The sequence below is a fragment of the Macrobrachium nipponense genome, chromosome 32 (genome assembly GCF_015104395.2).
Source record: "Macrobrachium nipponense isolate FS-2020 chromosome 32, ASM1510439v2, whole genome shotgun sequence".
Classification (NCBI taxonomy): Eukaryota; Metazoa; Arthropoda; class Malacostraca; order Decapoda; family Palaemonidae; genus Macrobrachium; species Macrobrachium nipponense.
The window spans coordinates 30,279,320-30,306,918 of record NC_061094.1 but is presented as its reverse complement, the minus strand read 5'-3'; the positions used below and the strand labels follow the sequence as shown (position 1 = coordinate 30,306,918).

The 27,599-nt window shown below is 42.8% G+C and overlaps 1 pseudogene; it reads left to right on the top strand.

Moving 5' to 3' along the window:
* LOC135207302 (uncharacterized) overlaps positions 1–27,599 on the top strand; it is a 229,184-nt pseudogene that overhangs the window by 6,946 nt on the left and 194,639 nt on the right.

Here is a 27,599-nt window from a genome sequence, read left to right as displayed (position 1 = left end):
CTTGTTGCTAAATCCCAGGCTGCAAGGAGCGCGCACGAGCGCGTGTCCTGAAGGATTGCTTTTCGTCCTCCGAAGCGTCCTCCCGCGCAAGGGGTGGAGCGCTCGGAGAGACTCGCGTCCGTTGAAAAGGACTTTTCGTTTTGAGGACGCTTCACGTCCTATGTCTCCGCTTTCGTCAGAGGGGATGATTCATATGACGCCTTTCCTCCTCAGAAGAGAGGTAGGTTTCTACCGACGAGGACGTTGGTTTCCACGCACAGGCGTGTTCACCTGAGAGGCAGGTAGCTGTACCTGCTAGAAGGAAGGAGGCGTCCCCTCGCCCCTCGCCTTCTCGCAGGGTCAGTCCTGCCCCTTCTTCTGCTCCTTCGTCACCTACGAAGGATATCCTAGTGTCCCTTCAGGACCAGATTACGTCGCTTATGGCTCAGAGGACTCGCCCAGCAGCAGTCGAGCCTAAGCGTAGAAAGGACGTTAGGCTGCCCGTCAAGAGGACGAAGCAGTCTCATTCTCTCTCGTCTCGTTCGTCTCTCTCTCCACCTCCGGATCGTCACCGTTCTCGTTCTCCGAGTAGATCTTTCGCTCTCTCAGTAGAGGACGCTCGCCAGGACGCTCGGCGTTCGAAGCAGGACGCTTTGCGCTCTCGGCAGGGCGCTGTTGAGGACGCTCGGCAAGACGCTCGGCGTTCGAAGCAGGACGCTTTGCGTTCTCGATAGGACGCCTTTGAGGACGCTCGGCAGGACGCTCGCCGTTCGAAGCAGGACGCTTTTCGAACAGGGCAGGACGCTTTTGAGGACGCTCAGCAGGACGCTTGCTTGGCTAAGCAGGACGCTTTTGGCGCCTCTCGTCAGGAAGCTCGCGCTTCCTCTCGTAGGGACGTGTCTGTTAAGACAGTTCCCGTTGCTTCTAAGGACGCGCTTCTTTCGCAGGATGTCCGTCCTTCTAAGGATCGTCGTAAGGGCGATTCCGTACCTGTAGCGGGTACTTCCAATCAACGGAAGTCTTTGTTCAGGCTTGAGACTGCTGGACGTACGCCCTCTCCTGATGGACGTTCTCCAGTTCCTCTTAGGGAGGAAGGGGAACTTAGTAGTCCAGGGAGTTCCGTCGAAGAAGAACCTCCGGTAGCTTCAGCTGTCTCGGACTATAAGGTTTCTTGTCATGCTGTTACGTTCATCCTTCGGGGAGAAGTTCCAGCCGGCAGCCCCTAGGTCTCCTCCCTCTCAACTTTCGTCTTCCAAGTCCGTTAAGACCCCTGAGTTCGTCGAAATGAAGACATCGCTGTCGACCAAGAGGGCTTTCAAGAAACTTCAAGATTTCATGTCTCGAAGGAAGGATCAGGGCAAGACCACTTTCGCCCTTCCTCCCTCTAGACTCGCCGGGAAAGGAGGAATTTGGTATGAAACCAAGGAGGACGTGGGAGTAAGGTTCCTTCGTACCGCTCTGGGTGACTTCTCCAGTTTAGTGGACGCTCAGAGGAGGTCTCTCTTATCGTCTGCTAAGGTGTCCTGGACTCCGTGGAGACGGACCACCACTTGAAGGGACTGCTTCGCACTTGAATGTCTTTAATTTCTTAGACTGGTGCCTGGGAGTTTTAGACCTTCAGTCTAGAAGTCCTGATTCTCTCAGTCTGGGGGAGCTGTCCAGCGTGTTGTCATGTATGGACAAGGCCGTCAGGGATGGTTCGGAGGAGCTAGTTTCTCATTTTGGAACTGCTTTCCTGAGAAAAGAGCTCTCTTATGCAATTTTACCGCTAAGTCGGTTTTCTCACCGCCCTCAGAAAGCGGAATTGCTCTTTGCGCCTCTTTCGGACCATCTCTTCCCCCAGGCTATGGTAAAGGATCTTGCAACGAGTTTGCAAGAGAAGGCGACCCAGGACCTCTTGGTACAGTCTTCAAGACGTCCAGCAGTTCCTTCCACATCTGCATTCAGTAAACCCCCGAAGAAAGTCAAACCCTTTCGCGGGGCACCCCCCTCGAGAGCAGCTCCTCGAGGGAGAGGTTTTTCGAGAGGAAGAGCTTCATTTAAACCAAAAACCACCAAATGAAGATCTTGTCCTTCAGACGCCAGTCGGGGCCAGACTGAAGTTCTTTGCGGAGGCATGGAGGCAGAGAGGGGCGGATCCTTGGACTCTCAAGATCGTAGAGCAGGGGTACAAGATCCCCTTTTTACATCCTCCTCCTTTAACATCAACTCCCAGAGACCTCTCTCCATCTTATCAGGGAGAGAAGAAAAGTCCTGGATGTGAGCAGGCTCAATCTTTTTGTAGAAAAGATCAAGTTCAAAATGGAGACGCCTCGGTCGGTGCTGGGAGCCTTGAGACCTGGCGACTGGATGGTGTGTCTGGACCTGCAGGACGCGTACTTCCACGTCCCCGTCCACCCTCTTTCAAGGAAAGTACCTGAGATTCGTCTTAGACAACAGGGTTTGGCAATTCAGAGCCCTTTGTTTCGGTCTCAGCACGGCCCCGATGGTTTTCACAATGATAATGAGGAATGTAGCGAAGTGGCTCCATTCATCAGGGATCAGGATATCCCTCTACCTCGACGATTGGCCTGACCCAGAACGTCGTTGAGGCAGAAATGTTTGAAGGACCTTCAATTTACGTTAGCCCTAGCAAAATCTCTGGGTCTTTTGGTCAACTCCGAAAAAAGTCGCATCTGACCCCGACACAGTCCATCGTGTATCTGGGGATTCAGATGGATTCAGTGGCTTTTCGGGCGTTTCCAGTCCCAGGAACGTCAGCGACTGGGGTTAGAGAAAGTCGCAGCCTTCCTAGAGAGAGAAGCTTGTTCGGTGAGGGAGTGGATGAGTCTGCTGGGCACCATTTCCTCGCTAGAAAAGTTTGTCTCGCTGGGAAGACCGCACCTCAGGCCTCTTCAATTTTTCCTTGCGGAAGAATGGAAGTCGAAAGAGGACCTGAATGCGATCCTAAGGATCTCAAACAAGATAAAAGGCCACTTTAATGATGGTGGCTCGACCCTCAGAAGTTACGAGAAGGCTTCTCCTTAAATCTTCTGAGCCCGACCTAGTGTTGTTCTCAGACACTTCCATTTCCGGTTGGGGAGGGCCAAAGCAACACTGGGGGGGGAGGAAGTGTCAGGCTCCTGGAGAGGGGGGACAGGTAGCCTGGCACATCAATGTAAAGGAACTGGCAGCGATATTCCTGTCGCTGCAGTTCTTCGAAGACAAACTGTCAAGCAAGGTTGTTCAAGTCAACTCAGACAGCACCACAGCCCTTGCATATCTAAAGGGGGGGGGGGGGGGGACTCAGGGAGGAACTCACTCCAGATCCCTTTTTCTCCTTGCGAAAGAAGTTCTGCTATGGGCAGACGCAAGGCGCATCAAGATCCTGACAAGATTCGTGGCAGGGGTTCAGAATGTCAGGGCGGACCTTCTCAGTCGACGAAATCAGATTCTACCAACAGAATGGACCTTGCACCAGGAAGTCTGTCAACAATTATGGACATTGTGGGGACGTCCTCTAGTAGACCTGTTCGCTACATCGAGGACGAAGAGGCTTCCTCTGTATTGCTCCCCGGTTCTGGATCCAGGGCGATTGCAGTGGACGCGTTGCTCTGGAACTGGACAGACCTGGATCTTTACGCCTTTCCCCCATTCAAGATCATGGGGAGGTAATGAGGAAGTTCGCAGCTTCAGAAGGGACAAGGTTGACTCTGATTGCCCCAATGTGGCCAGCAAGAGAGTGGTTCACAGAGGTCATGACATTCCTTGTGGACTTCCCAAGAACGTTGCCCTGGAGGAGAGATCTACTCAGACAGCCTCACTTCAAAAGGTTTCACCAAAACCTCTCCGCTCTGGCTCTGACTGCGTTCAGGACTATTGAAAAGTTGGCCAGAGCGAGAGGCTTTTCAAAGGCAGCTGCGAGAGCAATCGCTAATGCTCGAAGAGGCCTCTTCAAGAGCTGTCTACCAGTCTAAGTGGTCCTCCTTCAGGGCATGGTGCAAAAAGGAAGGAATTTCCTCTTCCACGACCTCTGTGAATCAGATAGCAGATTTCTTACTCTATCTAAGAAATGTGCAGAAATTGGCAGTTTCCTACAATCAAAGGTTATAGGAGTATGTTGTCTGCCGTTTTTCGCCACAGAGGACTGGACCTCTCCGACAATAAGGATCTTGCACCCGATCTCTTAAGGTCGTTCGAAACCACCAAGATTCCACAAGCAAGACCGCCCTCATGGAATCTCGATGTGGTTTTGAAACATCTTATGCTAAGTCCCTTTGAGCCTCTCCATGAAGCTTCTCTAAGGGACTTGACGAGAAAAACGCTTTTCCTAGCTTCTCTGGCGACGGCGAAGAGAGTTAGTGAAATCCAAGCGTTCAGTAGCCTAGTGGGCTTCAAGGGGGACAACGCTGTCTGCTCGTTGAGCCCATCTTTCTTGGCTAAGAACGAGAACCCGTCTAATCCTTGGCCGAAGAGCTTTGAAATCAAAGGAATGTCGAGTCTCGTGGGTCAAGAACCAGAGAGAGCCCTGTGCCCTGTCAGGGCTCTCAAGTTCTATGTGAATAGGACTAAAGAGATAAGAGGTCCCTCAGGTAATCTCTGGTGCTCGGTGAAGAGACCAGATTTGCCGTTGTCGAAGAATGCTGTTGCTTTCTTCTTGAGGGACGTCATTAAAGAGGCTCATTCATCTTGCCAGAAGACTGATTTGAGCCTCTTTAAAGTGAAAGCTCACGAAGTCAGAGCCGTAGCTACTTCTCTTGCCTTCCAAAGGAATATGTCTATCAAAGATATACTTGATAGCACCTTTTGGAGGAGCAATTCCGTATTCGCCTCACATTACCTCCGGGATGTGAGAACGATTTACGAGAACTGTAGTTCTTTGGGGCCTTACATTTCGGCAGACACAGTTTTGGGGGGGGGCTGAAGGTCGCTCTCTCCCTATCCCTTAGCTTAGTTTAGGTTAGTTTTTATTGTGTTTTTGGTTGATGGTGAGATCTTCTGTGGAAATCTCCCATTCCTTAGTGTTAATGTCAGGGGTTTTTTGGTTAGTTGGTCAGGTGGTGGTCGGTTGCTGTGTTACTGCCATATGTTTGGCTAGATGGTCTTGTCACATTGTGGTCACGTCCCCGTTGACAGAGCATCCAGAGTGCACCAGCACTACAGGTCCAAACCTGGCTGGCAACTCTGATAAAAGCATAAGCAGGCTTTAGTGACAGTAATCACAGAGTCTACTTTGCTATCAGGTAAGGAACCAAGAAGTAAATCTTTTACTTAATTTAAGTTTCCTAAAAATCCTATTCTGTCTCTACCCACCATCCGAAGGTGGGATTCAGCTATATATATATCTGACAGGTAAGTTTCATGAACAAAATGTTATTGTTATAATACAATTAAGTTTGTTCATACTTACCTGGCACATATATATATAGCTGTATTTCTGACGTCCGACAGAATTTCAAAACTCGCGGCACACGTAGTGGGGCGGCCAGGTGGTAGTACCCATTCCCGCCGCTGGGAGGCGGATATCAGGAACCATTCCCATTTTCTGTTCATATTTATTCATGACCCTTGTCTCCTGAGGGGAGGAGGGTGGGCACTCTAATTATATATATCTGCCAGGTAAGTATGAACAAACTTAATTGTATTATAACAATAACATTTTTGAGTGGTTATGACTACCTCAAATATATTTTTTGGCCATAGGCACTACTAGGTTCAATTGTTTGTGTCCTCAGTCTTAGAGGTCACCAGGGTAATTGGAGTATGTATCAGCTTTTCAGAGGGAGTACCAACTTTTGTTTTAGGGATTCTGTACTAGAGTTTTTCTCTTTTCAGTATCCTCTCAACAGAGTTGGCACAGGTATTGTTTGGTATTCTGTGAGCTTGAGATCTTGACTGAATGCTTCTCAATGGAGCTTAGGGTTCACTCTGGAACTTGTTCCAACTGCTGTGTTTGCTGCTTGCTTGTGGTGCCTTGGTTCTCGTTAACAGTCTGTTTTGCAGATCAGAGGGTTCACTTCAGCCATGGCACCTTCAGTACAACTTCAATGAGAAATGACAGCACACCTAGGGTTGACCAGTTTGCCTACTTCAGGGGAAAGCAAGACTTGAACCAGGGCAGGGATGAATTTGCAAGTATTTTCCTTGCTGCTACTCCTCATTGCTAAATTTTCCTTGTTCCTCTCTCATTCTTCTCATTCATCCTCCTGGTAGCAGGTTATCTTCAACAAACCTACAAAAGACACTTAGAGAGCACTTTCTTAAAACCTTAAAGCAGGGGTAATTGAAATTGGCCTATGTATATTCAGAGAGGTAAGAGGATGGATTTAGTCCCTTAGGTAATGCAGCAATGTTTTCCTGTCTCCAAACAGAAGGAAAATTTCCAACTAGTATTCTTCTGAAAACAGTAGTGATATTAGGAGCGATTAAGTCCACAGTCATTTTAAGACAGCTGAAAAAGATTTTGTTAGGGTATATACTGTCATAAATGTCAAGCCTCAAAAGCAAAGTTTTGACTTCCAGTTGTTTTATTTCCACCCTTTCTATTTCTCTTTCCCTACCTTCTTTGTGTACCACTACCACTCAGGGGTGCCTTCTGTACTCTCCTTGCATCGAGTTGGGTACCAGGGCTCAGCTCTTACCGTTTGGGACTTCAACCTGTGTACCATACTCACCTCCAACTACTCCTACTGATGATCCTTTTGAAGTTCCAGGTATTTAGAATATGTGGCCTTTTTTTAAACATACCAGGTAGTCCTACTTTCACTGGATTCTATTGCTACTGATGCTATTTCTTCCATTGCTATGGAGGTTGATCCTCCAGTAGTGGTAGTGCTTCTAGTAGTTGTTGCTGCAGCTTTGACGATGCTTTATGTTTTGACTTGTCCTTCTAGGTTTGAGTAGAGCAAGACCCATGGAAGAAGAAAGGTAAGTCCAAGAAGGCCTCTCAAAAAAATTCCTGCAGCACTCTGAGTGAGTACTTTTCCAAGGTTCAGTATTCCATTCTGCCCTGCTCCATCTACGACACAAGGACTACTCCTGGCTCTTCTATTTTTTTACTGGAAATACACCTGGTTGGGCCAGTCCTACCTGCTTGCTCAGCTTAGCCCCAGTCCATGGATCAGGACTGCTCAGTCTATGGGTTCATATGTGAAAGGTCTCCCCTTGCTTTAAGCCAGTATAGTAGGGGACCCGTGCCACTCTCCTATACACTCCTTTAGTTTAGTTTCTACTGACTCTGGGGAACCATATGAACTGACTGATTGTGGCTAAGAATGCTGTTTTGAGCACAGGTCTTCTGTGGCTCATGTTTTCCCTGGTACCACCAGTTCCAATATGCAATGCACCATGATCCCAGTAGCAGGCACCAGAGCAGAACTTCCTCTCAGGAGAGGTTGTTCCTACAACTCAAAGGTTAATAGGACCAGTTGGCCCCTTGTCTAAAACTAAGCAAGCCATGTTGTTGCAGCATATTCATGTATAATTTTAATAATCTCAGCTCTAAAAATGGCCCTAGTCTTATTGATAGAGCCTACCATCAGGTGTGCTCCTGAAATGAAACCGTCAGTCAGGTTGCCATGGTCCCGACTCACTCGTGTGCTTTGGGCCAGGTGAATGGTGTGATCTCCTGGTCAAATAGTTCTCTGTTGTCCAGCATATCAGGGAAGCTTCTTTCCTTGCCATTGACACATCAGAGGAAGTTTTACATCCCAAAAGATTACATTAATCTTTCAGTCTACAGACTGACTAATGACCCTCCCCTTGGTGAGACTCTAGGAAGAAGGCACTTCTTGGCTTTGGAGTCAGCAGCCACATTAGCATGCCCTCTTTCCAGGCTGCCTCGTGGCTTAAATTGTGATTGAACACTTTAGTGGACTTTGTTGTTACAATTGTCTCATCCCAGGGAGAGGCAGGGGTGGGGGAGAAAGTTTTACAAGGTTGCTTGTGTTGGGAGAGAAGGCACTAACTTTCCTCTCATAGCAGAGTGCTAATCTGAGGATAAAATTTGGCCTCATTAGGCAGGATATGGTCTCACCTTTGTTTTCAAGGCAAGTTTTGGCAGAGAGTAGTTTCACTCTTCATAACAGTCACATACTTGACTTATGATTACATACTCTTCCCATAGAGTAGCATTGAGGCACCAGTGGAAAGGAGATCACAGTCCCAAGATTCTCTGGTCTACGGCAATTATGCTTCTCAGCTACTACAAGAAGCAAAGATAGGTCTGAACCTTGGGTAATTGCAGTTCTGCAGAATGGCTACCAGATTCCCTTCAAGGACTGCTGCCCCATCCCTTACTCTTTCACTAGTACTTTTTCAAACATATGCTCGTGACTCTTCAAAATCTCTAGCCCTGTTGGTGGAGGTGGAAGTGGAGGAGATGAAGAAGGCAAGAGGCAAAAAGGATAGGTCATAGGTCTCCAGGTTTTACAGTTGCCTCTTTCCGATGGAAAAGCCAACTGTTGGCTGGAGACCAGTCACTAACTTCTCTTCATTGAGTAGGTTTGTCTTAGACTTGCTTTAGGCTGGAAATAGCACAGTGAGTGTTAGATTTTGTCCGAGAGGGGTGACTTAATGACGCTGTGTTACATGGATGACTGGCTGATTCTGGCATGCTCCAAGGTGTAGTTGCTCCTCAAAATAGATCATCATCTCTAATTTTACCACAAATGGGATGATAGTAAACAGGGAGAAGTCAGAGCTCATCCCCAGTATAAAGTTTTCATAATAAAACTAATATTGTAATATACTTACCTGAACACCTGAATGACTTCCACCTGCCTCCCCTCTTCAATGATTAATGATTATGGCGATTGAAGGTGGGAACTATCTGCCAGCTCGTTTCTGGCAGCAGTGTTGCCAACAGTACAGGTAACTGGGTAAACAATGTTTACCTGCAGCATTGGTGACGCTGACAGTTAAAATTTTTCTAAGTGTGGGTAAATGGGTGGGGTTATGTTCGGGCTGGTCAGATGACCAGGGACAATTCAGGTGTTCAGGTAAGTATTACAATATTATTTTTATTAAGAAAACTTAATTTTTATTATAAAAATGTCATTTTTATCACAGTGCCCACCTCATCCATCCCACTTTCCTGGAGGCAGAAGAAAAATGTTTGGTGATGGCAGGTGACCCTCTATAACTACTGGTTAGCCTTTTTCCCACTGTTATCCCTATATTAAGGGGTTGGTTGCATCTTCCTCCTCCAAACCTCATCTCTCCATATCTTCCTTCACTTTATCTCACCGTCTTCGCGAATTTCTCTCTAGAACATTATTGTATACGTACCCATTATTCAAGGAAAATTCGCCTATTCTCTGTATTTTTCTAAGAGAAATATCCTCAAATTCCTGGTTTTTTTTATCAATTTAATCATAAAATGCACTTTTTGTGATAAAACTATTAAACAAACCAGATGTAAACATTTTTAGTGGCCTTTTCTCGAGTTTTAACTAACAATATATATGTATATTGTAGGCAGTTTTAAGCATTTTTATAGGGGTTTCAACTACATATTGGTGGGGGGGGGTGTCTGGTACGCATCCCCCCGCGAATATGGGGGAATACTGACAGGTTTTTCCCAAGCCCTCTTCACTCCCTCCTCGTCATCTATCTGTAACACATGCCCATACCATCTCAATCATGACTCTTTTATCACCTCTGAAATCATTACTAAGCCTGCCCTTCTTCTTATTTCATTATTTTTCAATCTCTCAAACAGCGATATTCCCTTAATCTACCTCAGCATTTTCTCTCTATTCTCTCCAGCTTTACTTCCTCTTTATTTCTTAGAGCCCATGTTTCTGATCGATACATTAACACTGGTCTTATCACTATGCTGTAAATCTTGACTTTTAGCTTGATTGGCATTTTCTTATCACACAGTACTTCAGCTACATCTCTCCACTCTCCCCATGCCATTTTTATCCTACTGTCAACTTCAGCCTCATCCTCTGGTTAACCACCCTTGTTAACAAGTTCAGCAACTATTTCCAGCTTGTAATGAAGGACATTCTTATACAAGAGGCTCTGGTTTGTATATCTAGGGAACAGGCAGATTACTTACAAAACAAAATTTTTCATTTTGGCTTCATTTCTTTCAGGTCTTACAAGAGTAGTCAAGAAACTGGCATTATGTCCTTTTACGGATACACTGATGATGTGGAGTAGCCCAAGTATCCCTGTGGGGGTTACAAGAATCAGAATTTCCTTGGACCCATGGCCTTGCCTTTATCTGAAGGATATGACTCTTTTTTGTTGCTGTAGAAGTGAGTAATTCCATAGTTTGTTCATGAAACTTACCTGACAGATATATATATAGCTGTATTTTCTGAAGTCCGACAGAATTTAAAAATTCGCGGCACACGCAGTGGGCGGCCAGGTGGTAGTACCCATTCCCGCCGTGGGAGGCGGATATCAGGAACTATTCCCATTTTCTATTCATATTTTTTCTGTCGCCGGTCGGTAAACAACTGTTTACAGACCTCCGCCTAGGATTTTTAAAACTTCATTAGCCGCTTAAGTATCCTAATTATTCTTTCGATTATCTTGGATTTGTGGCTAGGCATACGCTATCGTAAATTTTTTCATTGCATTTGATGTCTGAAGCTAGTTAGCCTAGTTTCAGACTTTGTTGTCTGCATGGTAAGGTGAGGCTATCGGAACTTTCGGTAGACACTCACTTAGTAGATATGACGTTTACATGTTTTCTTTGCATAAGTTCAATGTAATTAGTGTAATGTGTGACTGATTACGGAAGAAGCAGGTTTCATGTACGCATTTTTGAGCGTGTTAGAATCAGGAGTTTTCCTCCACAGTAAACAGAAGTTAGAAATAATGAACCTTCTAACCTCCTGTAGTTTTTATTTTGCCTAACCCTGTGGTATGGCTTACGGGCCTAGAAGAAGTGTCCTGCTAGAGGATTACATCAAGTAATCTTAGACTAAAGTGCTCGCTCTCCAATCAGTGTTGTGAAGTGTAGTGCCCCTTGTGTTGTGGAGGGGGCGTCAGATCGGCCCCATAATGCCACTAGGCCTGGACCTCTGTCGGACTCCCAGGACTCAGGGAGAGGGCATGTCGAAAGCTGCAAGAGGGTTACGGGGGCTCCCCACCGATCTGGCGTCCCTTCGGCAGAACCTGTTGACGCTACCCAGGCTGCTAAAGATCGTGCACGTGCACGAATCTTGAAGGATTGCTTCTCGTCCTCCGAGGCGCCTCCCGCGCAAGGGTTGTAGCTCTCGGAAGGACTCGCGCCTCTAAGAAGCTTTAGAGAAGAGGACGCTTCACGTCCTCTCTCTCGTTAGGAGGGAACGTCAGATCGGCCCCATAACGCCTCTAGGCCTAGACCTCTGTCGGACTCCCAGGAAACCAGGGAGAGGGCAATGTCAAAAGCCGAAGGAGGGGTTACGGGTTTTTCATGCTGATCTGGCTTCCTTTCGGCAGGTCCTGTTGTCGCTTCCCAGGCTGCCGAAGATCGAGCATGTGCACGAATCTTGAAGGATTGCTTCTCGTCCTCCAGAGGCGGTCCTCCCACACAGGGGTTGGGAGTTCTCGGAAGGACTCACGCGCCCCTAAAGAAGCTTTAGAGAAGAGGAAGCTTCACGTCCTCTCTCTCGTCACGGAGAGGATGAAAGAGTAAAGGAGACATTTTCCTTTTAGAAGATGCACTGGCTCTTTTCTAAGGGACATTAAGGAGGCGCATTCATCTTGCCAGAAGAGTGATTTGAGCCTCCGTCTGCGATCTGGGGTGAACGCTCATGTATACATCTACTGGGTATACATTCTTAAGGAGGCGTCATCTTGGCAGCCAGAAAGAGTGATTTGAGCCTCCTGCGAGTGAACGCTCATGAAGTTAGAGCTGTTTCAACCTCGCTAGCATTCCAAGAATTTGGTAATCAAGGACATTCTTGATTCCACCTTTTGAGGAGAACTCAGTATTCGTCTCCTCTCCTCATGGCGCTCCGTATACGTTATGTAACGTTCGCTTTACTTCGAAAAAGCAAGCTGATAAGTTTGACGGCCGGCAAGCTGCTTTGCACAGTCAAACAACTTATGTCTCTGGTCTGCATAAGAAGGGCAATTTAGACGTGAGGAAGCTTTTGGAGGTGCTCGACGTCCTGTAAGTAGAGACATTCTCCAGGACGCTCGGCAAGCACCTTGCGGAAGACGAAAGCCATACGTCTTCCTTTAGTGTTCACACTCTTCAGGAGCAGCGTGCGGCACTCCATGGAGACTCGCATGAGGACGTCCCTTAAAAATATTCAACGTCATACGCAAAACGCGGTTCGTCATAACATTGAGATGTTGGCAAGGTCGCTCGCCAGGACGCCTCTTGGCGGGCCTTGCATGCATCAAGGCGCCTCAACGAGTCCTCTCTGGAACGTCGTTCAGAAAGACTTGGTGGTTCTCTGCTCAGACACGCTCGTAGCTAAGCAGGACGTTTTTTGAGGACGCTCAGCAGGACGCTTTCCAGGACGCTAAGCAGGACGCTCGGCAGGACGCTTTTGAGGACGCTCAGCAGGACGCTTTCCAGGACGCTTTTGAGGACGCTCAGCAGGACGCTTATGAGGACGCTTTTGTGGACATTCGCCAGGACGCTTCGGTGGAAGCTCGGCAGGACGCTTTGCGAGAGAAAAGACTTGTTGAAGGCGTCTTATTTGCTGTTTGAGGTACATTTCTTTACAGAAATTTTTTAAAAGGATTCGGAGTTAGCGGAAAGACATACCCGAATTTTTTCTTCGATCCCTCTTTCCTCTTCATCGATTTCTTTGAGAATCGGGAAAGATTATATACTCGGATTCCTGGGGTGACTTTCGGTCATGTTAAAGGGTTTTCCCCTATTAGCAAAGTGCTAATAGTTTTGTCAAGTCAGGGACGTTTTCCCCATTGTCATTTAAGTGGGGGACCCCTCTATAAATGGGGTAGTTCTCATTGTCATAGATTTTACCGTTTTTATCGTTTAAGCGGATAAACTCAGTTAACAAATTTCGGAAGAGCTCTCATTCATTTTCAGAGGCTCATGCCGGGGAGTAAGAAAAAGACTTGTAGACTAGATCCAGGAAGTCTTATGTCCAATATCATAAGAACATTGAACGGTCCTTTTCGATCCTCGGTTCTCTTGATGATCTCTATTCGAATATTACTCCCGTTTTCTTGGCAAGAGTCTTGGCAAAGAGTCAAGGATTCTTTTAAAAAGTCTCATTCATTAGAACGTGGACAGTCGGTTTCCCTTTCTTTCTCTCTTCCTCCTCGAGGAAAGATGTAGTAGAGAATTTGATGTTCAAATTACTACAATACTTATGTAGTTTATCTTTTGCGTCATTTTGCTAACGCATGGGTCAAGTCATTTACGCATATCGTATTTACCTCTGCGGATAGAAGCCGAAAGAACTGTTGTTCTAATGTATTTATTTGACACTCCCTTCAACCTTCCAAGAGTTTTCGGAGTAAGAACAACTCTTCAGGTATTGTTACGACAACACCAACTCAGCTTCTGTATTTAGCGAATTCTGTTTCGTTTAAATACGCCTGCTTGAGAGTTTCCTTTTGCTCGATAATATCATACCTATTCCTTCGTAAAGGGAGTAGCTGGCAACTCAGGCAGTTAGTATTCTGTTCACCATTGAAGCTTTCCTTCGAGGAAGACTTCTCCTTCACTCTCTTTGATAGAGATCGAAGGTGGTCGATCTCCAATCCTTATTTTGTTTTCTTGAAGGAAAGAATTTAGGATGGAGATCGTTGTTCAGAATCCTATAAATATACTACTTATATTAACCTCGCGACATGATTCTACTAAGCAGTTGAATTGTCGAGGGGTAGGCGCATATCCTAGTTTTTCTACGGATTGCGACTTAGACGAGAAGTATTCTAATTGAACTGCAACTCGGGGTTGCCTGCAACCTCCCAGGAGTTTGTTTCAATTTTATATACTTATGGTTTTGTCACGACAACACCATTTCAGGTTTTGTCACGACAACACCATTTCAACTTTTATATTTACCGAAATTCGTTTCGCCTAAATATAATTGCTCGAGCATATCTTTTATGCTCGGTGGTTCTAGCCGAACGCATTCCTTTGTGGAATATGGATTACCTGGCAACTCAGGATGACGAGTCAGCGGGAGCTCAGGCTCTGCTACTGCGTATTGAACTGCCTGTGCCTGATAGCCGCTCAGTATCAGCTGGGCCTCCGAGATGCACGGTTGTTTATGTCTCTCTCTCTCCCCTGCTTTGATTGACTACCGAACCGTATCTCTGCCCAACAATCTTGGACTTAGGTCTCTGATTAAAGGGGATTCTCGCAATTATGAAGGACCATCTACTGCTGTGACGATAGATTCCATCGCCTTCGATATTGCGAGAATTTTCAACAGAGATATCTCTTTAGACTTAATTCATTTTACTGTTTACCGCACGGTAACAGAAGTCTGTACAAGTCTCCCGCTGCATCGCACTGATAATGCGAATGATTTTGCAGACATCTGAGTTTGTCTTTAAAATATCTCATATTCGTAGGTGTACAATTGTTCATTGTTCATCCCGAATTAACAAGATATGTCATAAAGACATCGCCTACTCTCCGACCTGACACGCTCTACTTCCAAATGTTCAGCCATGAGAAGCAGTCCTTCAGGCGGCTTTCCCCTGTGTTTTCATTACTGAAGAACGCCCCGCTTTCATTGCAACTACGACTTCTCACCGGACAGCAATGAAATAGCGGTTAGCGTTTTCAGTCATTTGTAAGCACAGTTCAGAATCTTGAGAATCCTTCTCTCGATTCGTCTGTGAAGACGTAGGTTGCATTCAATATCTACCTTCGTCTTCAACGGTACATAGCGATAAGATCTTCAAGAGATGGCAGTCTCTTGGCCAAGGCAAAGCAGTGCTGCCTATTTTCAGTGTTCAATCGGAGGAGGCCGTTTCTGGAGTAAGTGAAGGGAAATGACTATTCCTCCAACTCGACCTCTGTGGAATTTCCTTATGGTTCTATCTTTCCGTCTGAAGTATGAGAGAAAGCTAGAAGTCCTAACTATTGTAGAATATGCAAAGATATGTTGTTGACGGCCTCTAGGCTCAGAGATTCGGTTCTGTCAACAACAAACGCTTCACGATCTTTGAGGTCTGTGGAGATCTTGAAATTCTCTGGATCAAAGGTTCCGGCATGGAACTTAGACGTAGTCTGAGTTTCTGATGCCAAAAGCATTTCGAACCTATCCTTTCTGCGAACTTAATACACGTACTTCATAAAGGCTAATATTCTAACCGCTCTAGCCACGGCAAAGAGGGTTAGTGAGGTTTTAGCCATCTTCAGAGGTTTTGGCTTTAAAGGACATAATGCGGTCTGTCCTCTAAGCCTTCCGTTCTTGATAAGAACGAAAACCGGTCTACCCGTTGACCCAAGGCTTGGAGACCAAGGGTATGGCACAAATTATTGGCAAGGGCATTAGTAGTCCTGTGCCCTGTAGGGTCTCTCAAGTTTTATCTTGATAAAACTATAGAAAGTCAAGTCAAACGGACAATCTGCTGGTGCTCCGTAAAAAAGACCAGACTGGTTCATGTCCAAGAACACCCTGGCGATTATAGCCAAGGAGTTCTTTTAAGAGGTATCATTTATTATGTTGGCATAAAGATTTGAGATTTTTTCTTAATATGAATGCTCAAGAAGTGAGGGCGCGGCCTCGGAAGCATTTCAACAGAACATGACACTCAGTAAACATCCTGAGTGCCACGCTTTAGCGAAGCAACTCTGTGTTCGCTTCACACTCCCGACAATCTGCGGTGTTCCGTAAAATACCAGACTGGTTCATGTCCAAGAAAACCCTGGCATTATAGCCAATTAAGGAGTTCTTTTAAGAGGTCTCAATTCATTATGTTTGGCATAAAGATTTGAGATTTTTCTTAATATGAATGCTCAAGAGGTGAGGGGCGCGGCCTCGGAAGCATTTCAACAGAGCATGACACTCAGTAACATCCTGAGTGCCACGCTTTAGCGAAGCAACTCTGTGTTCGCTTCACACTCCCGACGGGATGTGAAGACGACATTTGAGATCTGTAAGTCGCTAGGACCATACATTTCCGTAGATATATTATTGGGGGCAGGAAGCAACACGAATCCTATCCTATAGAAAAGGGATAGGTGTGCTTTTAACTTTGAAGGGTTGGTCGCTTGAGGCGCGTTCCTTTTCTTTAGCCTAAAAGTTATGGAACTAACTTTGATAGGTTAGGTCAGGTGGTGGTTTTAGCTTCGGTGCCCTCAGAAGTATGGTCATATGGTCTAGTCACATTGTGGTCACGCCCCCGTTGACAGATCATCTAGAGCGCACCAGCATTACAGGTCTCTACCTCGCTGGCAACTCTAGTAACGCAGAAGCAGACTTTGGTGACAGTAATCACGAAGTCGGCTATGCTAACAGGTGAGGAACCAAGATGTATATCATCTACTTAATTTAGTTTCCCAAAAAATCCTATTCTGTCTCTTCCCACCATCCGAAGGTGGGATTCAGCTATATATATATCTGTCAGGTAAGTTTCATGAACAAAATGTTATTGTTATAATACAATTAAGTTTGTTCATACTTACCTGGCAGATATATATATAGCTGTATTTTCTGAAGTCCGACAGAATTTAAAAATTTGCGGCACACGCAGTGGGCGGCCAGGTGGTAGTACCCATTCCCGCCGTGGGAGGCGGATATCAGGAACTATTCCCATTTTCTATTCATATTTTATCAGTGCCACTGTCTCCTGAGGGGAGGTGGGTGGGCACTTTAATTATATATATCTGCCAGGTAAGTATGAACAAACTTAATTGTATTATAACAATAACATATTTTTGTAGTTTGTTTCTTTTTTAGAAGTTATGAATTAGTGTATGGCTTTTATTGGGACATGTGTCTTAGGTACATTAGGATGACTAAAAACCAAGCAGAGCAATAAGTTTATTGTGGACAACCATCATTCAGGTTTGTATACAGTATTGTTTACAAATGTAAATAGGACTTACACTTCTTTCTGGTTCTTTCCTAACTCTGAAGCAAACATTTTTGGTTTGCATAAATGTGTAGTTGTGCATGTGTTGTGCTCTTAATAGTACAGATTCAAAAATAGATTTTCAGCTTGTAGGGTTTCATGTTGATTCTCTGTTTATCCATTTTCCCATGTCTGTGAAGAATTAGGTAGTCTATGTATGTACTTAGTCTCTGTTCAGTAATTCCAAAACACATTGGGCATTTCTGCTTGAGCTATAGATTTTTATATTTGTGCTGTTGAGAAATGAAAGGCTGTACCAAGAGCTAAATGTCTTTGTTTTTTTAACTTTAATGTGTGAGTGCAGTCATGGGTTTATGAAATCCAGTTTAATTGCCCATGCCCTCCATCCCATGCACCACTTCATTAAGGATAGCACCCACCACTGTAGGGAAGTATAAAGTGTTAAGAAGCTCCTCAGACTTGAGTTCTGACTATGGAGTAGCAGCTGAGGCAAATCAAGGAGGAAGAGTCTGTCTTAAATATAAATGCCTCTGAGACCAAATTTAGAACCTGGTTAGAGAAACCTAAATGTGAGGCAGAATAACCTCCTCATCTCCATCCAATATCACAGATGTCTTCCAATTTATCCCCAGAACTAATAGTACTTTGGAATTCTTAATAGGAGGCTTATTAGCTCTTAGCATGTCACAAGGACAGAACAGACAGCAGTCAAAACTTGAGATAATGGAGACTGGATAGGAAGAGTGGCATGGGTGAGCTGTATACTTTTGCACATTCAAATCTTGGTTAATGGATAATTTGGTTGAAGGATGTTTTGTCTGAGGAAAAATTCATTCTGCTAATGGACTTTCCCTGGGTTTAAGGATAGATGATGGATAAAGATGACGGGCTAAAACATGTATGGGATTAGACACACATTATTACTTTTTTTTTATTGAAAATGAAACTTATTCATATGGAACAAGGGGGGGATGGGTGGGATTGACTTGAAATTCAAGCTTCCAAAGAATATGGTGTTCATTAGGAAGAAGTATGAGGAGGTAAAAGGCAATACATACAGAAGGGATCCCACTTATTAAATAAGAATAAAAATAAATTAAATAAAGAAACAAACTGTTAAAAATGTATTAAAATGCAAGGAAAAGAGTACAGGGCTATTAGGGTAGTATTGCATTTCATCTTTGCTTTAACTTCTAAAGTTCCAGTTGCACAACATCCTCTCAGAGGCTGTTTCACAGTCCAACAGTATAAGGAATGAAGAATAAAGGACCACTGGAACTGGGAAGTTCGTGACAGTGAGGCACATTTACTGCATATTGGTGTTGCTGTTCAGCAAATCTGGTTGCTCTTGGCAGATAAAGGGGATCGGGTATCAAATGTGAATGTGAAATATCTCTGTTGAAGTACAACTTATGAAAAAGTGACTAGTGAGTGCAGTTCTCAGCTGAAACAAAAAGGAAACGCTCAGTTTATCCGTATGTATTGTTTAATGCAAAATTCTATTAAATTGTTTCATTTTTCTTTTTGTTATTTTTGGTGATTGTAGTACTAATACAAGCTAAGTCATCATGGGGCCTAACAATATTAGAGATGTCACGAAACCATAAAGAATTTCAAGATAGAAAAATTATGGAGGATGCACTTAGTTCGTTGATAAAAGATACATATATTGGAGGGATATACAGTTTTCTTGAAAAGTATCACTCCTACAGAGCTGAATGACAATATTGTTGTACTTTAGGAATATTTTAAAATGCTGGCAAAAACAAACATCACTAGACAGATTTAGTGAGAAGGAAACCGTAAATATCAAGAAGAAAGCAGTAGAAATACAGAAACAAGAAACAACCAGAGAGGCATAGCTACCCCGTTGTTTCTATGGAAGTGGCGTGTCCTTCCAAACAATAACATCTTTCCTTCTTGTCACTTTCCTCACCAGCTACCACTTATGCCATCAACTCCCCAGTTACAGGTAAAATGAGAAAAAATATGCATTTACTTTGGTTATATATATATTTTTTTTTAGAATTTCTGCATGCTAGGCTTATTAAGTTTGTTGTTGTTGTATCTTTGGTGGCATAGAGCAGATTAATCTGGCTCCCATTACATACCTCTTATGAGAAAATTATTCTTGGTTTAAAGACAATTTCATTAAAGAACAACCTTCTGAAACAAATTAAATCTTTTAACCAAGATGTTATTGTACTCTGATTTGAGTGACCTCTTCAGAGACATGTCATGACCTTAAAAGAAAGTCTGGAGCACAGAGGTGGAATAGGAAGGTGTGCCTAGCACAAGCCAGATGAACCATGGGAAGTTAAGGAGCAAACCATATGGTACCAATTGACTGAACTGTGTGAGAGAGGTGTTGCCTACACCTGAGAAAGGTACTACAGTGTTTGGGAGAGCAAACTTATCCATGCAAGACTCACTGTGCTGCACCTTTGTGGCTAACTAAGATGTATATCTCTCCTTGTCAGATGACTTTGTCTTCCAGAGGTAAAGCATGTGACAGTTGAGTAATCCTCTCAGAAGAATGAAAGCCACTAAAAGGAGTATAACGACTGGACATCTTAAAATGTTGTTCTGCGCAACTTCAATCCTTTGGCTAATGAGATGTGGGCTTAAAAGAGGTGTTCTTTCTGACTTGGTCTTACTAGAAGAATCATTGATAGCTCAGACAGTCCTGACTTCATTTAATCAGCTTTAAGGTTTATTATCACAAAGGAATTTAGGAATTAGTTAATCCATTTACAGTTTCTCTTGTTGCCCAGGGCAATGGAGTTTCTGGAGAAAGATGGGGCCTTTGAGTCTACCTTGTGTACATCCCTTGGAATTTTTTATGAATATCCATTTCTTTTGTTGAAGAGATGCCAGTCCGGGATCCTTTTTCTAGGATTAGAGCACCAGGAGAGGTTACTGGTTTATTCATGAGCATCTGTGAATGACTTTCAACAAGATAGCTGGGAGTTCAGTTTAGTTTAATTTTTGTGTCCAGTCTGGGGCTGCTAGATCTCCTTGCCCTTTGAGGCTGATGAGAAGTTAGGAAATATAATCATATTGGAAGACTGAGGAAGCATAATGCACCTTATCTTCCCCTTCCTTCTTGTCCTATTCTCCGTATGGTATACATATACAGAAGGCCTGGTTGCCTTCTTGGTTTTTTGGAGGACCAAACTCATCCAGGTCTTTCACATGGTAGTGAATGATATCTGGAAGTTGTTTTGAGTGTAAGGGAGTCTTTATTCTTTTTGTCAACTTCTGGGATGATGATCTTAGACTCAACCTAACCTAACCCAACCCCTGGGCTTTGTGGATATATCTTAGAATTGGCCACATTTGCATGGCACAAGGATATTTAATGATTGGGCAACCCCAATCATTTTGTAATGGTTGCTTGGTCCCCTTGACTGTGAACCATACGTATACTTGAAGAGGAAGTTGTTTTTTAAATCTAGGGAAATTTATAAGATTATATTTTAGTTTAGCATTTCACCAAGGGCAAAGATGGTACGGTTAATTTTTCATAAATGGTATATTTATTGGTATATGGTCTGAACCTGCTGTAAATGGTTTACTAGCAACTTATTTCTGTGTTAAATGGAGTCAGTGTTGACTGACATACTGTAAATGAAGGATGATGGCTTATTCCAGGTTTTGTTTCATATTTACTTGACAGACTTACTGTAAATGAAGGATAATGGCTTATTCCAGGTTTTGTTTCATATTTACTGACCTACTAGCAGTATTCTACAAGAAAGGCAAAACAAAACTACTATACCAATACATAATGGTTATTGTAAAAATTGCTATTTGCCAATTGCAGTTCAAACACACTAAATTTATGGGCAATGAAGTGTAACAAAGCTCAAATAAGTATAATACAAATAAAACTGAGAGATAAATTCATAAAAAAAAAATCACAGTATGTGGATGGAAATCAAACTACACAAGTGAATGCTTATAAGATTTTCTAACTCCATAGCATACATATCAGTAATTTTCAAATATGGTCTCTTAACAGAGAACTAAATCCAAAAAACAAAACAAAGCCTTAGGCTACCAGTACTTCATCAAACAATCTGTAAGCATAACATGACGAAAATCAAATCCAAGCAGAGGTGCTCCCAATTAGGTCTGTAGCCAAGAGCTGTCAGGAAACAATTGACTACTTGCTGAAGGAATTTGTCTCTTACCCCGTAAGTGGGCTGGGCGATACCTACACCGACATCGTAACTAGCCCTACCGCAATTGTCGAATTTTATTAAGCTGTCGGCACGAGTGAAACTAAGCAAAGTAATTAAAGTAGTATTTAGTAAGTTACATATACTATATATATATATATATATATAGTATATATATATATATATATATATAGTATATATATATATATATATATTATATATATATATATATATATATATCATATATATATATATATATATATATATATATATATCTATATATATATATATATATATATATATAGTATATATATATATATATCTATATATATATCAATATATATATCAATATTATATATATATATATATATATATATATATATATATATATATATATGAAATAAAACTTTGGTACCATTTTGGTACCACTTTCACCAACTCTCTGAGGTAAAACTACAGTCATCCCCCATATTCACATTCTTGAGATTCATGGACTCACCTATTTGCAGATTTTTCTTTGGACTATACCTAACAATTATTCACGGGAAATTCACCTATTCGCGGGTTTTTTCAAACGATAAATATTTACTGATGAGTGTATTTTGAGTGCACTTGTTATTTAAATGTTTAAATAGTACATTTTTAAGATAAAAAAATGATTTTTAATAAGATTAAATATTATCAAATAATAAAAATAATTCTCTCTCTCTTACAGAGATGTGTTTCTTTTTTGATAAATTACTAATTTTCAAATATTAATAGTAATGTAAACAGCAATAATATCAATTCATTAAAGAAAATACTACTATAAATGGTGAATTAGTAAGATTCTAGTTGATAAATAAAAAAATTATGTAAGAATGAAGGAAAATCCAGTCTATCCCTCATCTTTCTTTTTAGAACCATTTTCGAAGCTGAGGTCCAGAGCTGTCAAATATGTCAAGTAATGTGACAGGAGGGGGCAGGAGTTGCCAACTAGTTCATGTAATTTCTCTCTCCCTCACTTTTACTGAGATGAGAGAGAATTTTTATATGTGTATGTATAATTTGTTTATTAATATTTTCAAATAATTATACGTAATAATAATATAACTTTCACTACAAAATTCATATGAGATAGTATTTTAAAGAAATGCAATAATCTTTCCACTTCATTCTTTTAAATAAGAATTACTCTCTCTCTCTCTCTCTCTCTCTCTCTCTCTCTCTCTCTCTCTCTCTCTCTCTCTCTCTCTCTCCACAAGATATGTATGTCATAGTGGTAACTCTCTCCCTCTTGTTTTGGCTGGAAATGTTAGAAGTGTATGTATATATCTTTAACGGTATTACACTATATTTTATGATTAAATAATTTCACAATACCAATTTTCAAATAATATTAAGTTTAATGGGATTAAATAAAAACAATACAATTTTTATCTCTTTCTTACTTACGTATGTTTCTTTGTTTTGTAGAATGATAAGTGTAAATGATTTTCCTAGTAAATAATTTTCAAATATTAATAAGATTAATAAAAGAAATAGTAATTCCCTTCCCAGTCTTTTTATTCACTTAGAGAAAGGAGTAAATGACAGTTTGATATAGCATTGGTGGAGGGGAAGGATTGTTGCCCAAAGAAGTTCATTTCAATCTTTTGATATTGTAAGGAGTTATTCCCCCGCTCCCCCCCCCCCTTTCTCTCTCTCTCTCTCTCTCTCTCTCTCTCTCTCTCTCTCTCTCTCTCTCTCTCTCTCTCATTTAAGATATATTTGAAGCAGGATGTTATTTAAGGTATACATTTGGTATTTGAACTTTCAAGATAGGCAGTTATAAGCATTTTTAGAGGGGGTTCTAAGTATTCATGGGTTTTAACTATTCGCGGGGGTCTGGTACGCATCCCCAGCGAATATGGGGAGTCCACTGTAATTGACCTGATTTTTACTTTTTCATTGTGTCTGTCACTAGCTCTGCTAGCATAAGGTATTGCAGCAAAGGCTGTAATACAGTAGTGCCTCAGGATACGAAATTAGTCCATTCCGAAGCGGCCTTCGTAACTTGATTTTTTCGTATCTTGAACTACGTTTTACATGTTAATTGCCTAATTCGTTCCAAGCCCTACAAAAACACCACAGTAAATTTTATAATAGAGCTAAATTGACCAATAAACAATGAAATACAACAATTTGGACCATTCAATACCTAACGTATCTGTGCCTGACCTGTAAATAAAGTGTATTAGTGTACAGGGTACAAGAAATACTGTACGTACATTTACGTACATATGTAGTAAAATGTAGAACCTTACCTTTTGAGTGAGGCAATGTCTGAAAGTGGCGACAGAGGAGGACAAATGGCAGAAAACGTGAACACTTACCTTTACGAAACACATTAAAAAATGGCAGAAAACATTAACACTAAACTTTACAAAACACATTAACAAATGGCAGAAAGCATTAACACTTAACTTTACGAAAAACCTAAAATTAAAATTCTTTTTTTTTTGCCTTTTTCAGATTTTTACATTTTTTTTTACTTTTTACTTTTCGTTTATTACAAAATTTCAATTTCTTCACCACTTTTAATTTTCTGTTTTTTTGTATCACTTGGACCTTCCTGTTTGCTTACTACTAAAGGCCTCTTTAAAAAATAACTATCCAAGGAAGATTGCTTCTGCCTGCTTTTCAAAATGTTCCTGAAACGACTCGGGCAAACATCATCAAACTGCGCAAGCATACGACCTGTGTAAGCCTTTTCGGGATGTCTCTTTTCTATAAATGATTGCACTTTATGAAAAGCAGCTAGAACATCCTTAATTTCTGCCGTTGTCATAGGGTCCTCCTCCTCCTCGCGTCTGCTAGAGAACTCTTCTTGAACAACGTTATGTTGCATGGCCTCCAACTCCTTCAGGTCATACGTTGTAAGCTCCTCTTGGTGCTCCTTGAGAAGGTCATTGATGTCATCCTCATTGACGACCAGCCCCATGGACTTGCCGAGTGCAATGAACTCGTCAAGATCTGGTTGCAAAACAGTTTCAGGATCGTCAACTGTTTCTGAATCTGCATCAGCTTTGTCCATGTTGAATCCCTCGAAGTCTCAGGCGGATACGGCATCAGGCCAGAGTTTCCTCCACGAAGAACTCAAGGTTTGCCTCAAAACCTCCTGCCAAGCTTGATTGATGAGTCGGATGCATATAACGATATCGAAATGCTCCTTCCAAAATTCACGCAAGGTGAGGTTTGTGGTATCGGTGATGTTGAAACATCGAGATAAGATGTTTTGTATACAGCTTCTTGAAGTTCAATATCACTTGCTGGTCCATGGGCTGGAGGAGAGGGGTGGTGTTAGGCAGAAAATAAAGAACCTTGATAAAAGAATACTCCGTTAGGATATCTTCCTCAAGGCCAGGAGGGTGAGCAGGGGCATTGTCCAACAACAGCAAACATATCAGAGGGAGGGGCTTCACTTCCAAGAATTTCTTCACTGTCGGGCCAAAACACAGATTTACCCACTCGGTGAACAAAAGTCTCGTCACCGAGGCTTTCGCATTAGCCCTCCACATCACCGGAAGCTTCTCCTTTAGCACTTTGTGGGCCTTGAAGGCTCGAGGAGTCTTGGAATGATACACAAGTAGGGGCTTCACTACAATCCCCTCTGGCGTTAGAACAAAATGCAGGAGTAAGCTTGTCTTTCATAGGCTTATGCCCGGGTAGCTTCTTCTCTTCCTCCGTGATGTACGTCTGATGAGGCATTTTTTTCCAAAAAAGGCCAGTCTCATCACAGTTGAAGACTTGCCGAGAACTGTAGCCTTCCTTGATTGTCATCTTGCCGAACGTCTTAAAGGCTTTGGCCGCTTTCATGTCCGAGCTGCCAGCTCCCCATGCCGCACCACCGAATGGATGCCAGTCCGTTTATGGAATTTATCAAACCAACCCCGAGAAGCCTTGAAGTCTGGGGTTGCCGTCGATGTCCCTTCTCCTGCGTCGTCTTCGGCCTGGACACTCAGATCAACGAAAATAGCGTTGGCCTTGTGGCAGATTGCCATCTCGGTTATTGTATCGCCAGCGATTTCTTTGTCTTTAATCCATATAAGAAGCAGCCTCTCCATCTCATCATGCATGTGGCTCCTCTTGTTGGACAAAATAGTCACGTCCTTGGAAGGTGTAACTGCTTTGATGGCTTCCTTCTGCGTAAGGATGGTGCCTATCGTCAACGGATTTTGGCCGTATTCCTTAGTGATCACACTCAGCCGCATGCCAGCTTCATACTTTTTAATAATCTCCATCTTCGTCTCCATAGAAAGCATCCTCTTCTTTCCATGAACTTCAGCAACATTCTTGGGACCCATGGCTAATAATGTAAGTTGATTAAGTTCACACATAACACGATAAAGTAACTTACTACAAAGAAGCGAAATCACTAAGACGAATTTACGTTAACAAACGAAATCTATGTGAATGAATGAATTCCACATGCATGCGATAACACTGATGCGACAAAATAGTCGAAGGACACCTTTACGTAGAGGCATGATGGGACAGATGCTGACCAATAGGAGAGCAGGATCTTACGGCAGTGACTAGCATCAGGAACCAATGGGAGAACGGGAGGATGGTTGCGAGTCTACTCAGTTGGCGGCGTGCGAGTTTTAAAATTGTTCTCGGCAGCCCGGGCGAATTTCGGTTTACAGTACATACACCCTTTCGCAACCTGAATTATTTTTGTACACAGAAGCAAAAAAATCGTCGTCTTTGCTTTCGTAACCTGGATTTTTCGTATGTAGGGACTTTCGTATGTAGAGGTTCCACTGTACACATTTGACTAAGGAGAGGTACGACCCGCACATTTTGTGCATTGTTTGCAGGGAACAAGAGTGTTCTAGCAACAAGACTTGCAACAAATGAGAATGTGGGATGCAAAAAAGTGGAAATTGTTAAGTTCTCATTTTCTAATGGTCACTGGCATACTCCCCTACTTCTGGGAGCAGTCATACCGGAGGCCACCCACCAATGCTCCTGGGCAAAGCTCACTGGCATACTCCCCTACCTCTTGAGCAGTCATAACGGGTGCCGTAGGGAGGTGGATGGGGACTGCCATGGACAGTCATCCAACTCAATCGGACCTGTTGTAGTATCCTGGGTTACGACAAAAGATAACCATTGGAAAGATATCCAAAAGGAAGTGCACAGGCTGTCCTTGAGTTTGGAGGGGTACAGTCCTGGGAATAGGTGCCATGCGCTTTAGTGATAAATCACAACCTTTGAAAAGGCCTGCATTAGACTTGGTACACTCTCTCGCAGTGCCATGCAGGAGAGTGAGAGAGCCAGATTAACTGTCTTACAGTTTTTGGGATTCCCTTGAATGTTTTTTCCTGGATTGGCCTGTGACAGCGCCCAAGCGCTCCACTGTTTCAAAATGTTCTTCTTTGTCTTCTATAGAGTGCCCAATGGTGCTGGAGCACCTCAATGGTGCCCATTCCCTCAGTGGCGCTGGAGCACCCAAAAGCAGCGGAGCTGTCTCTGACCCCTGGGCACCCATTAGCTCCCAGCCCAAGTCTCCATGGGTGCCTGACTCAAGTTTTTTATTTCATTTGCCAGTTTGTGAAAAGAGATCTACAAGCAAGAATTTGCCAACACACCTGCCTTTAGGAACTAGAAGTGGCGCGCCAGATGTGCCTACCTCTACCTCAAACCTGTCTCTAGGCAAGAGATGACACTATTCAATGACAATTGTGGGATATTCTCAGCCTTCTCAAGAAAGGTCCTTCTACTTCTCAGGGCACCAGGGATCCGCTGCTGTCTCCTGTTTTGTCAGAAATGGTTGATGAAGAGGAAGTCAAGGATCAAAGCTCTCATCCTACAGTTTATTCAGCTTTAGAAAGTTTTTATTACATGATTTTCCTGGATTTTTTAAGTCTGTGGCTCCCACCGCTCCAGCTTCGACGTTCTTTTTGTTGGACCAAGATGGTTCTGTCTTTTTTGCAAGGAAGACGCTGAGTGAGCTAGACAGTTGGCTTGCTGAGAAAAGGAGCTGGGGGAAGCCTCATTTAGTTACCCCTCTTCTTGCCTTGTTTGATGGAAGTATTCAATGTGGGTTCATAAACAGATGCTTGTAATACCTCGTACCAAAGTGGCAGGGAAACAACTATTTTCTTTTACCCAATGTAATTACTTATTAACAGACATAACCCACTTAAGCTACTATGAAATATGAAATCATGTAGTCAGAATTAAGTTAGACACTAAAAATACCATGGTCAACATTGGTTTTTGTAAAATATGTTAGTAATCACACTTACAAATTAGATTTTAAAAATTGGTGGTGTCTTTTGGTGTTAATAACCTATGATGTAAATCCTGTTAAACTTTTGTCACCCTCAATTTTATAACCACTTTCTCTTTAGTTAATATTTGGGGAATTAAGCATGTGGTTTCTAAATTTGTTTTAATATTACCATCTGTTTACTCTACCTTACAGTGGCACTGAACTTG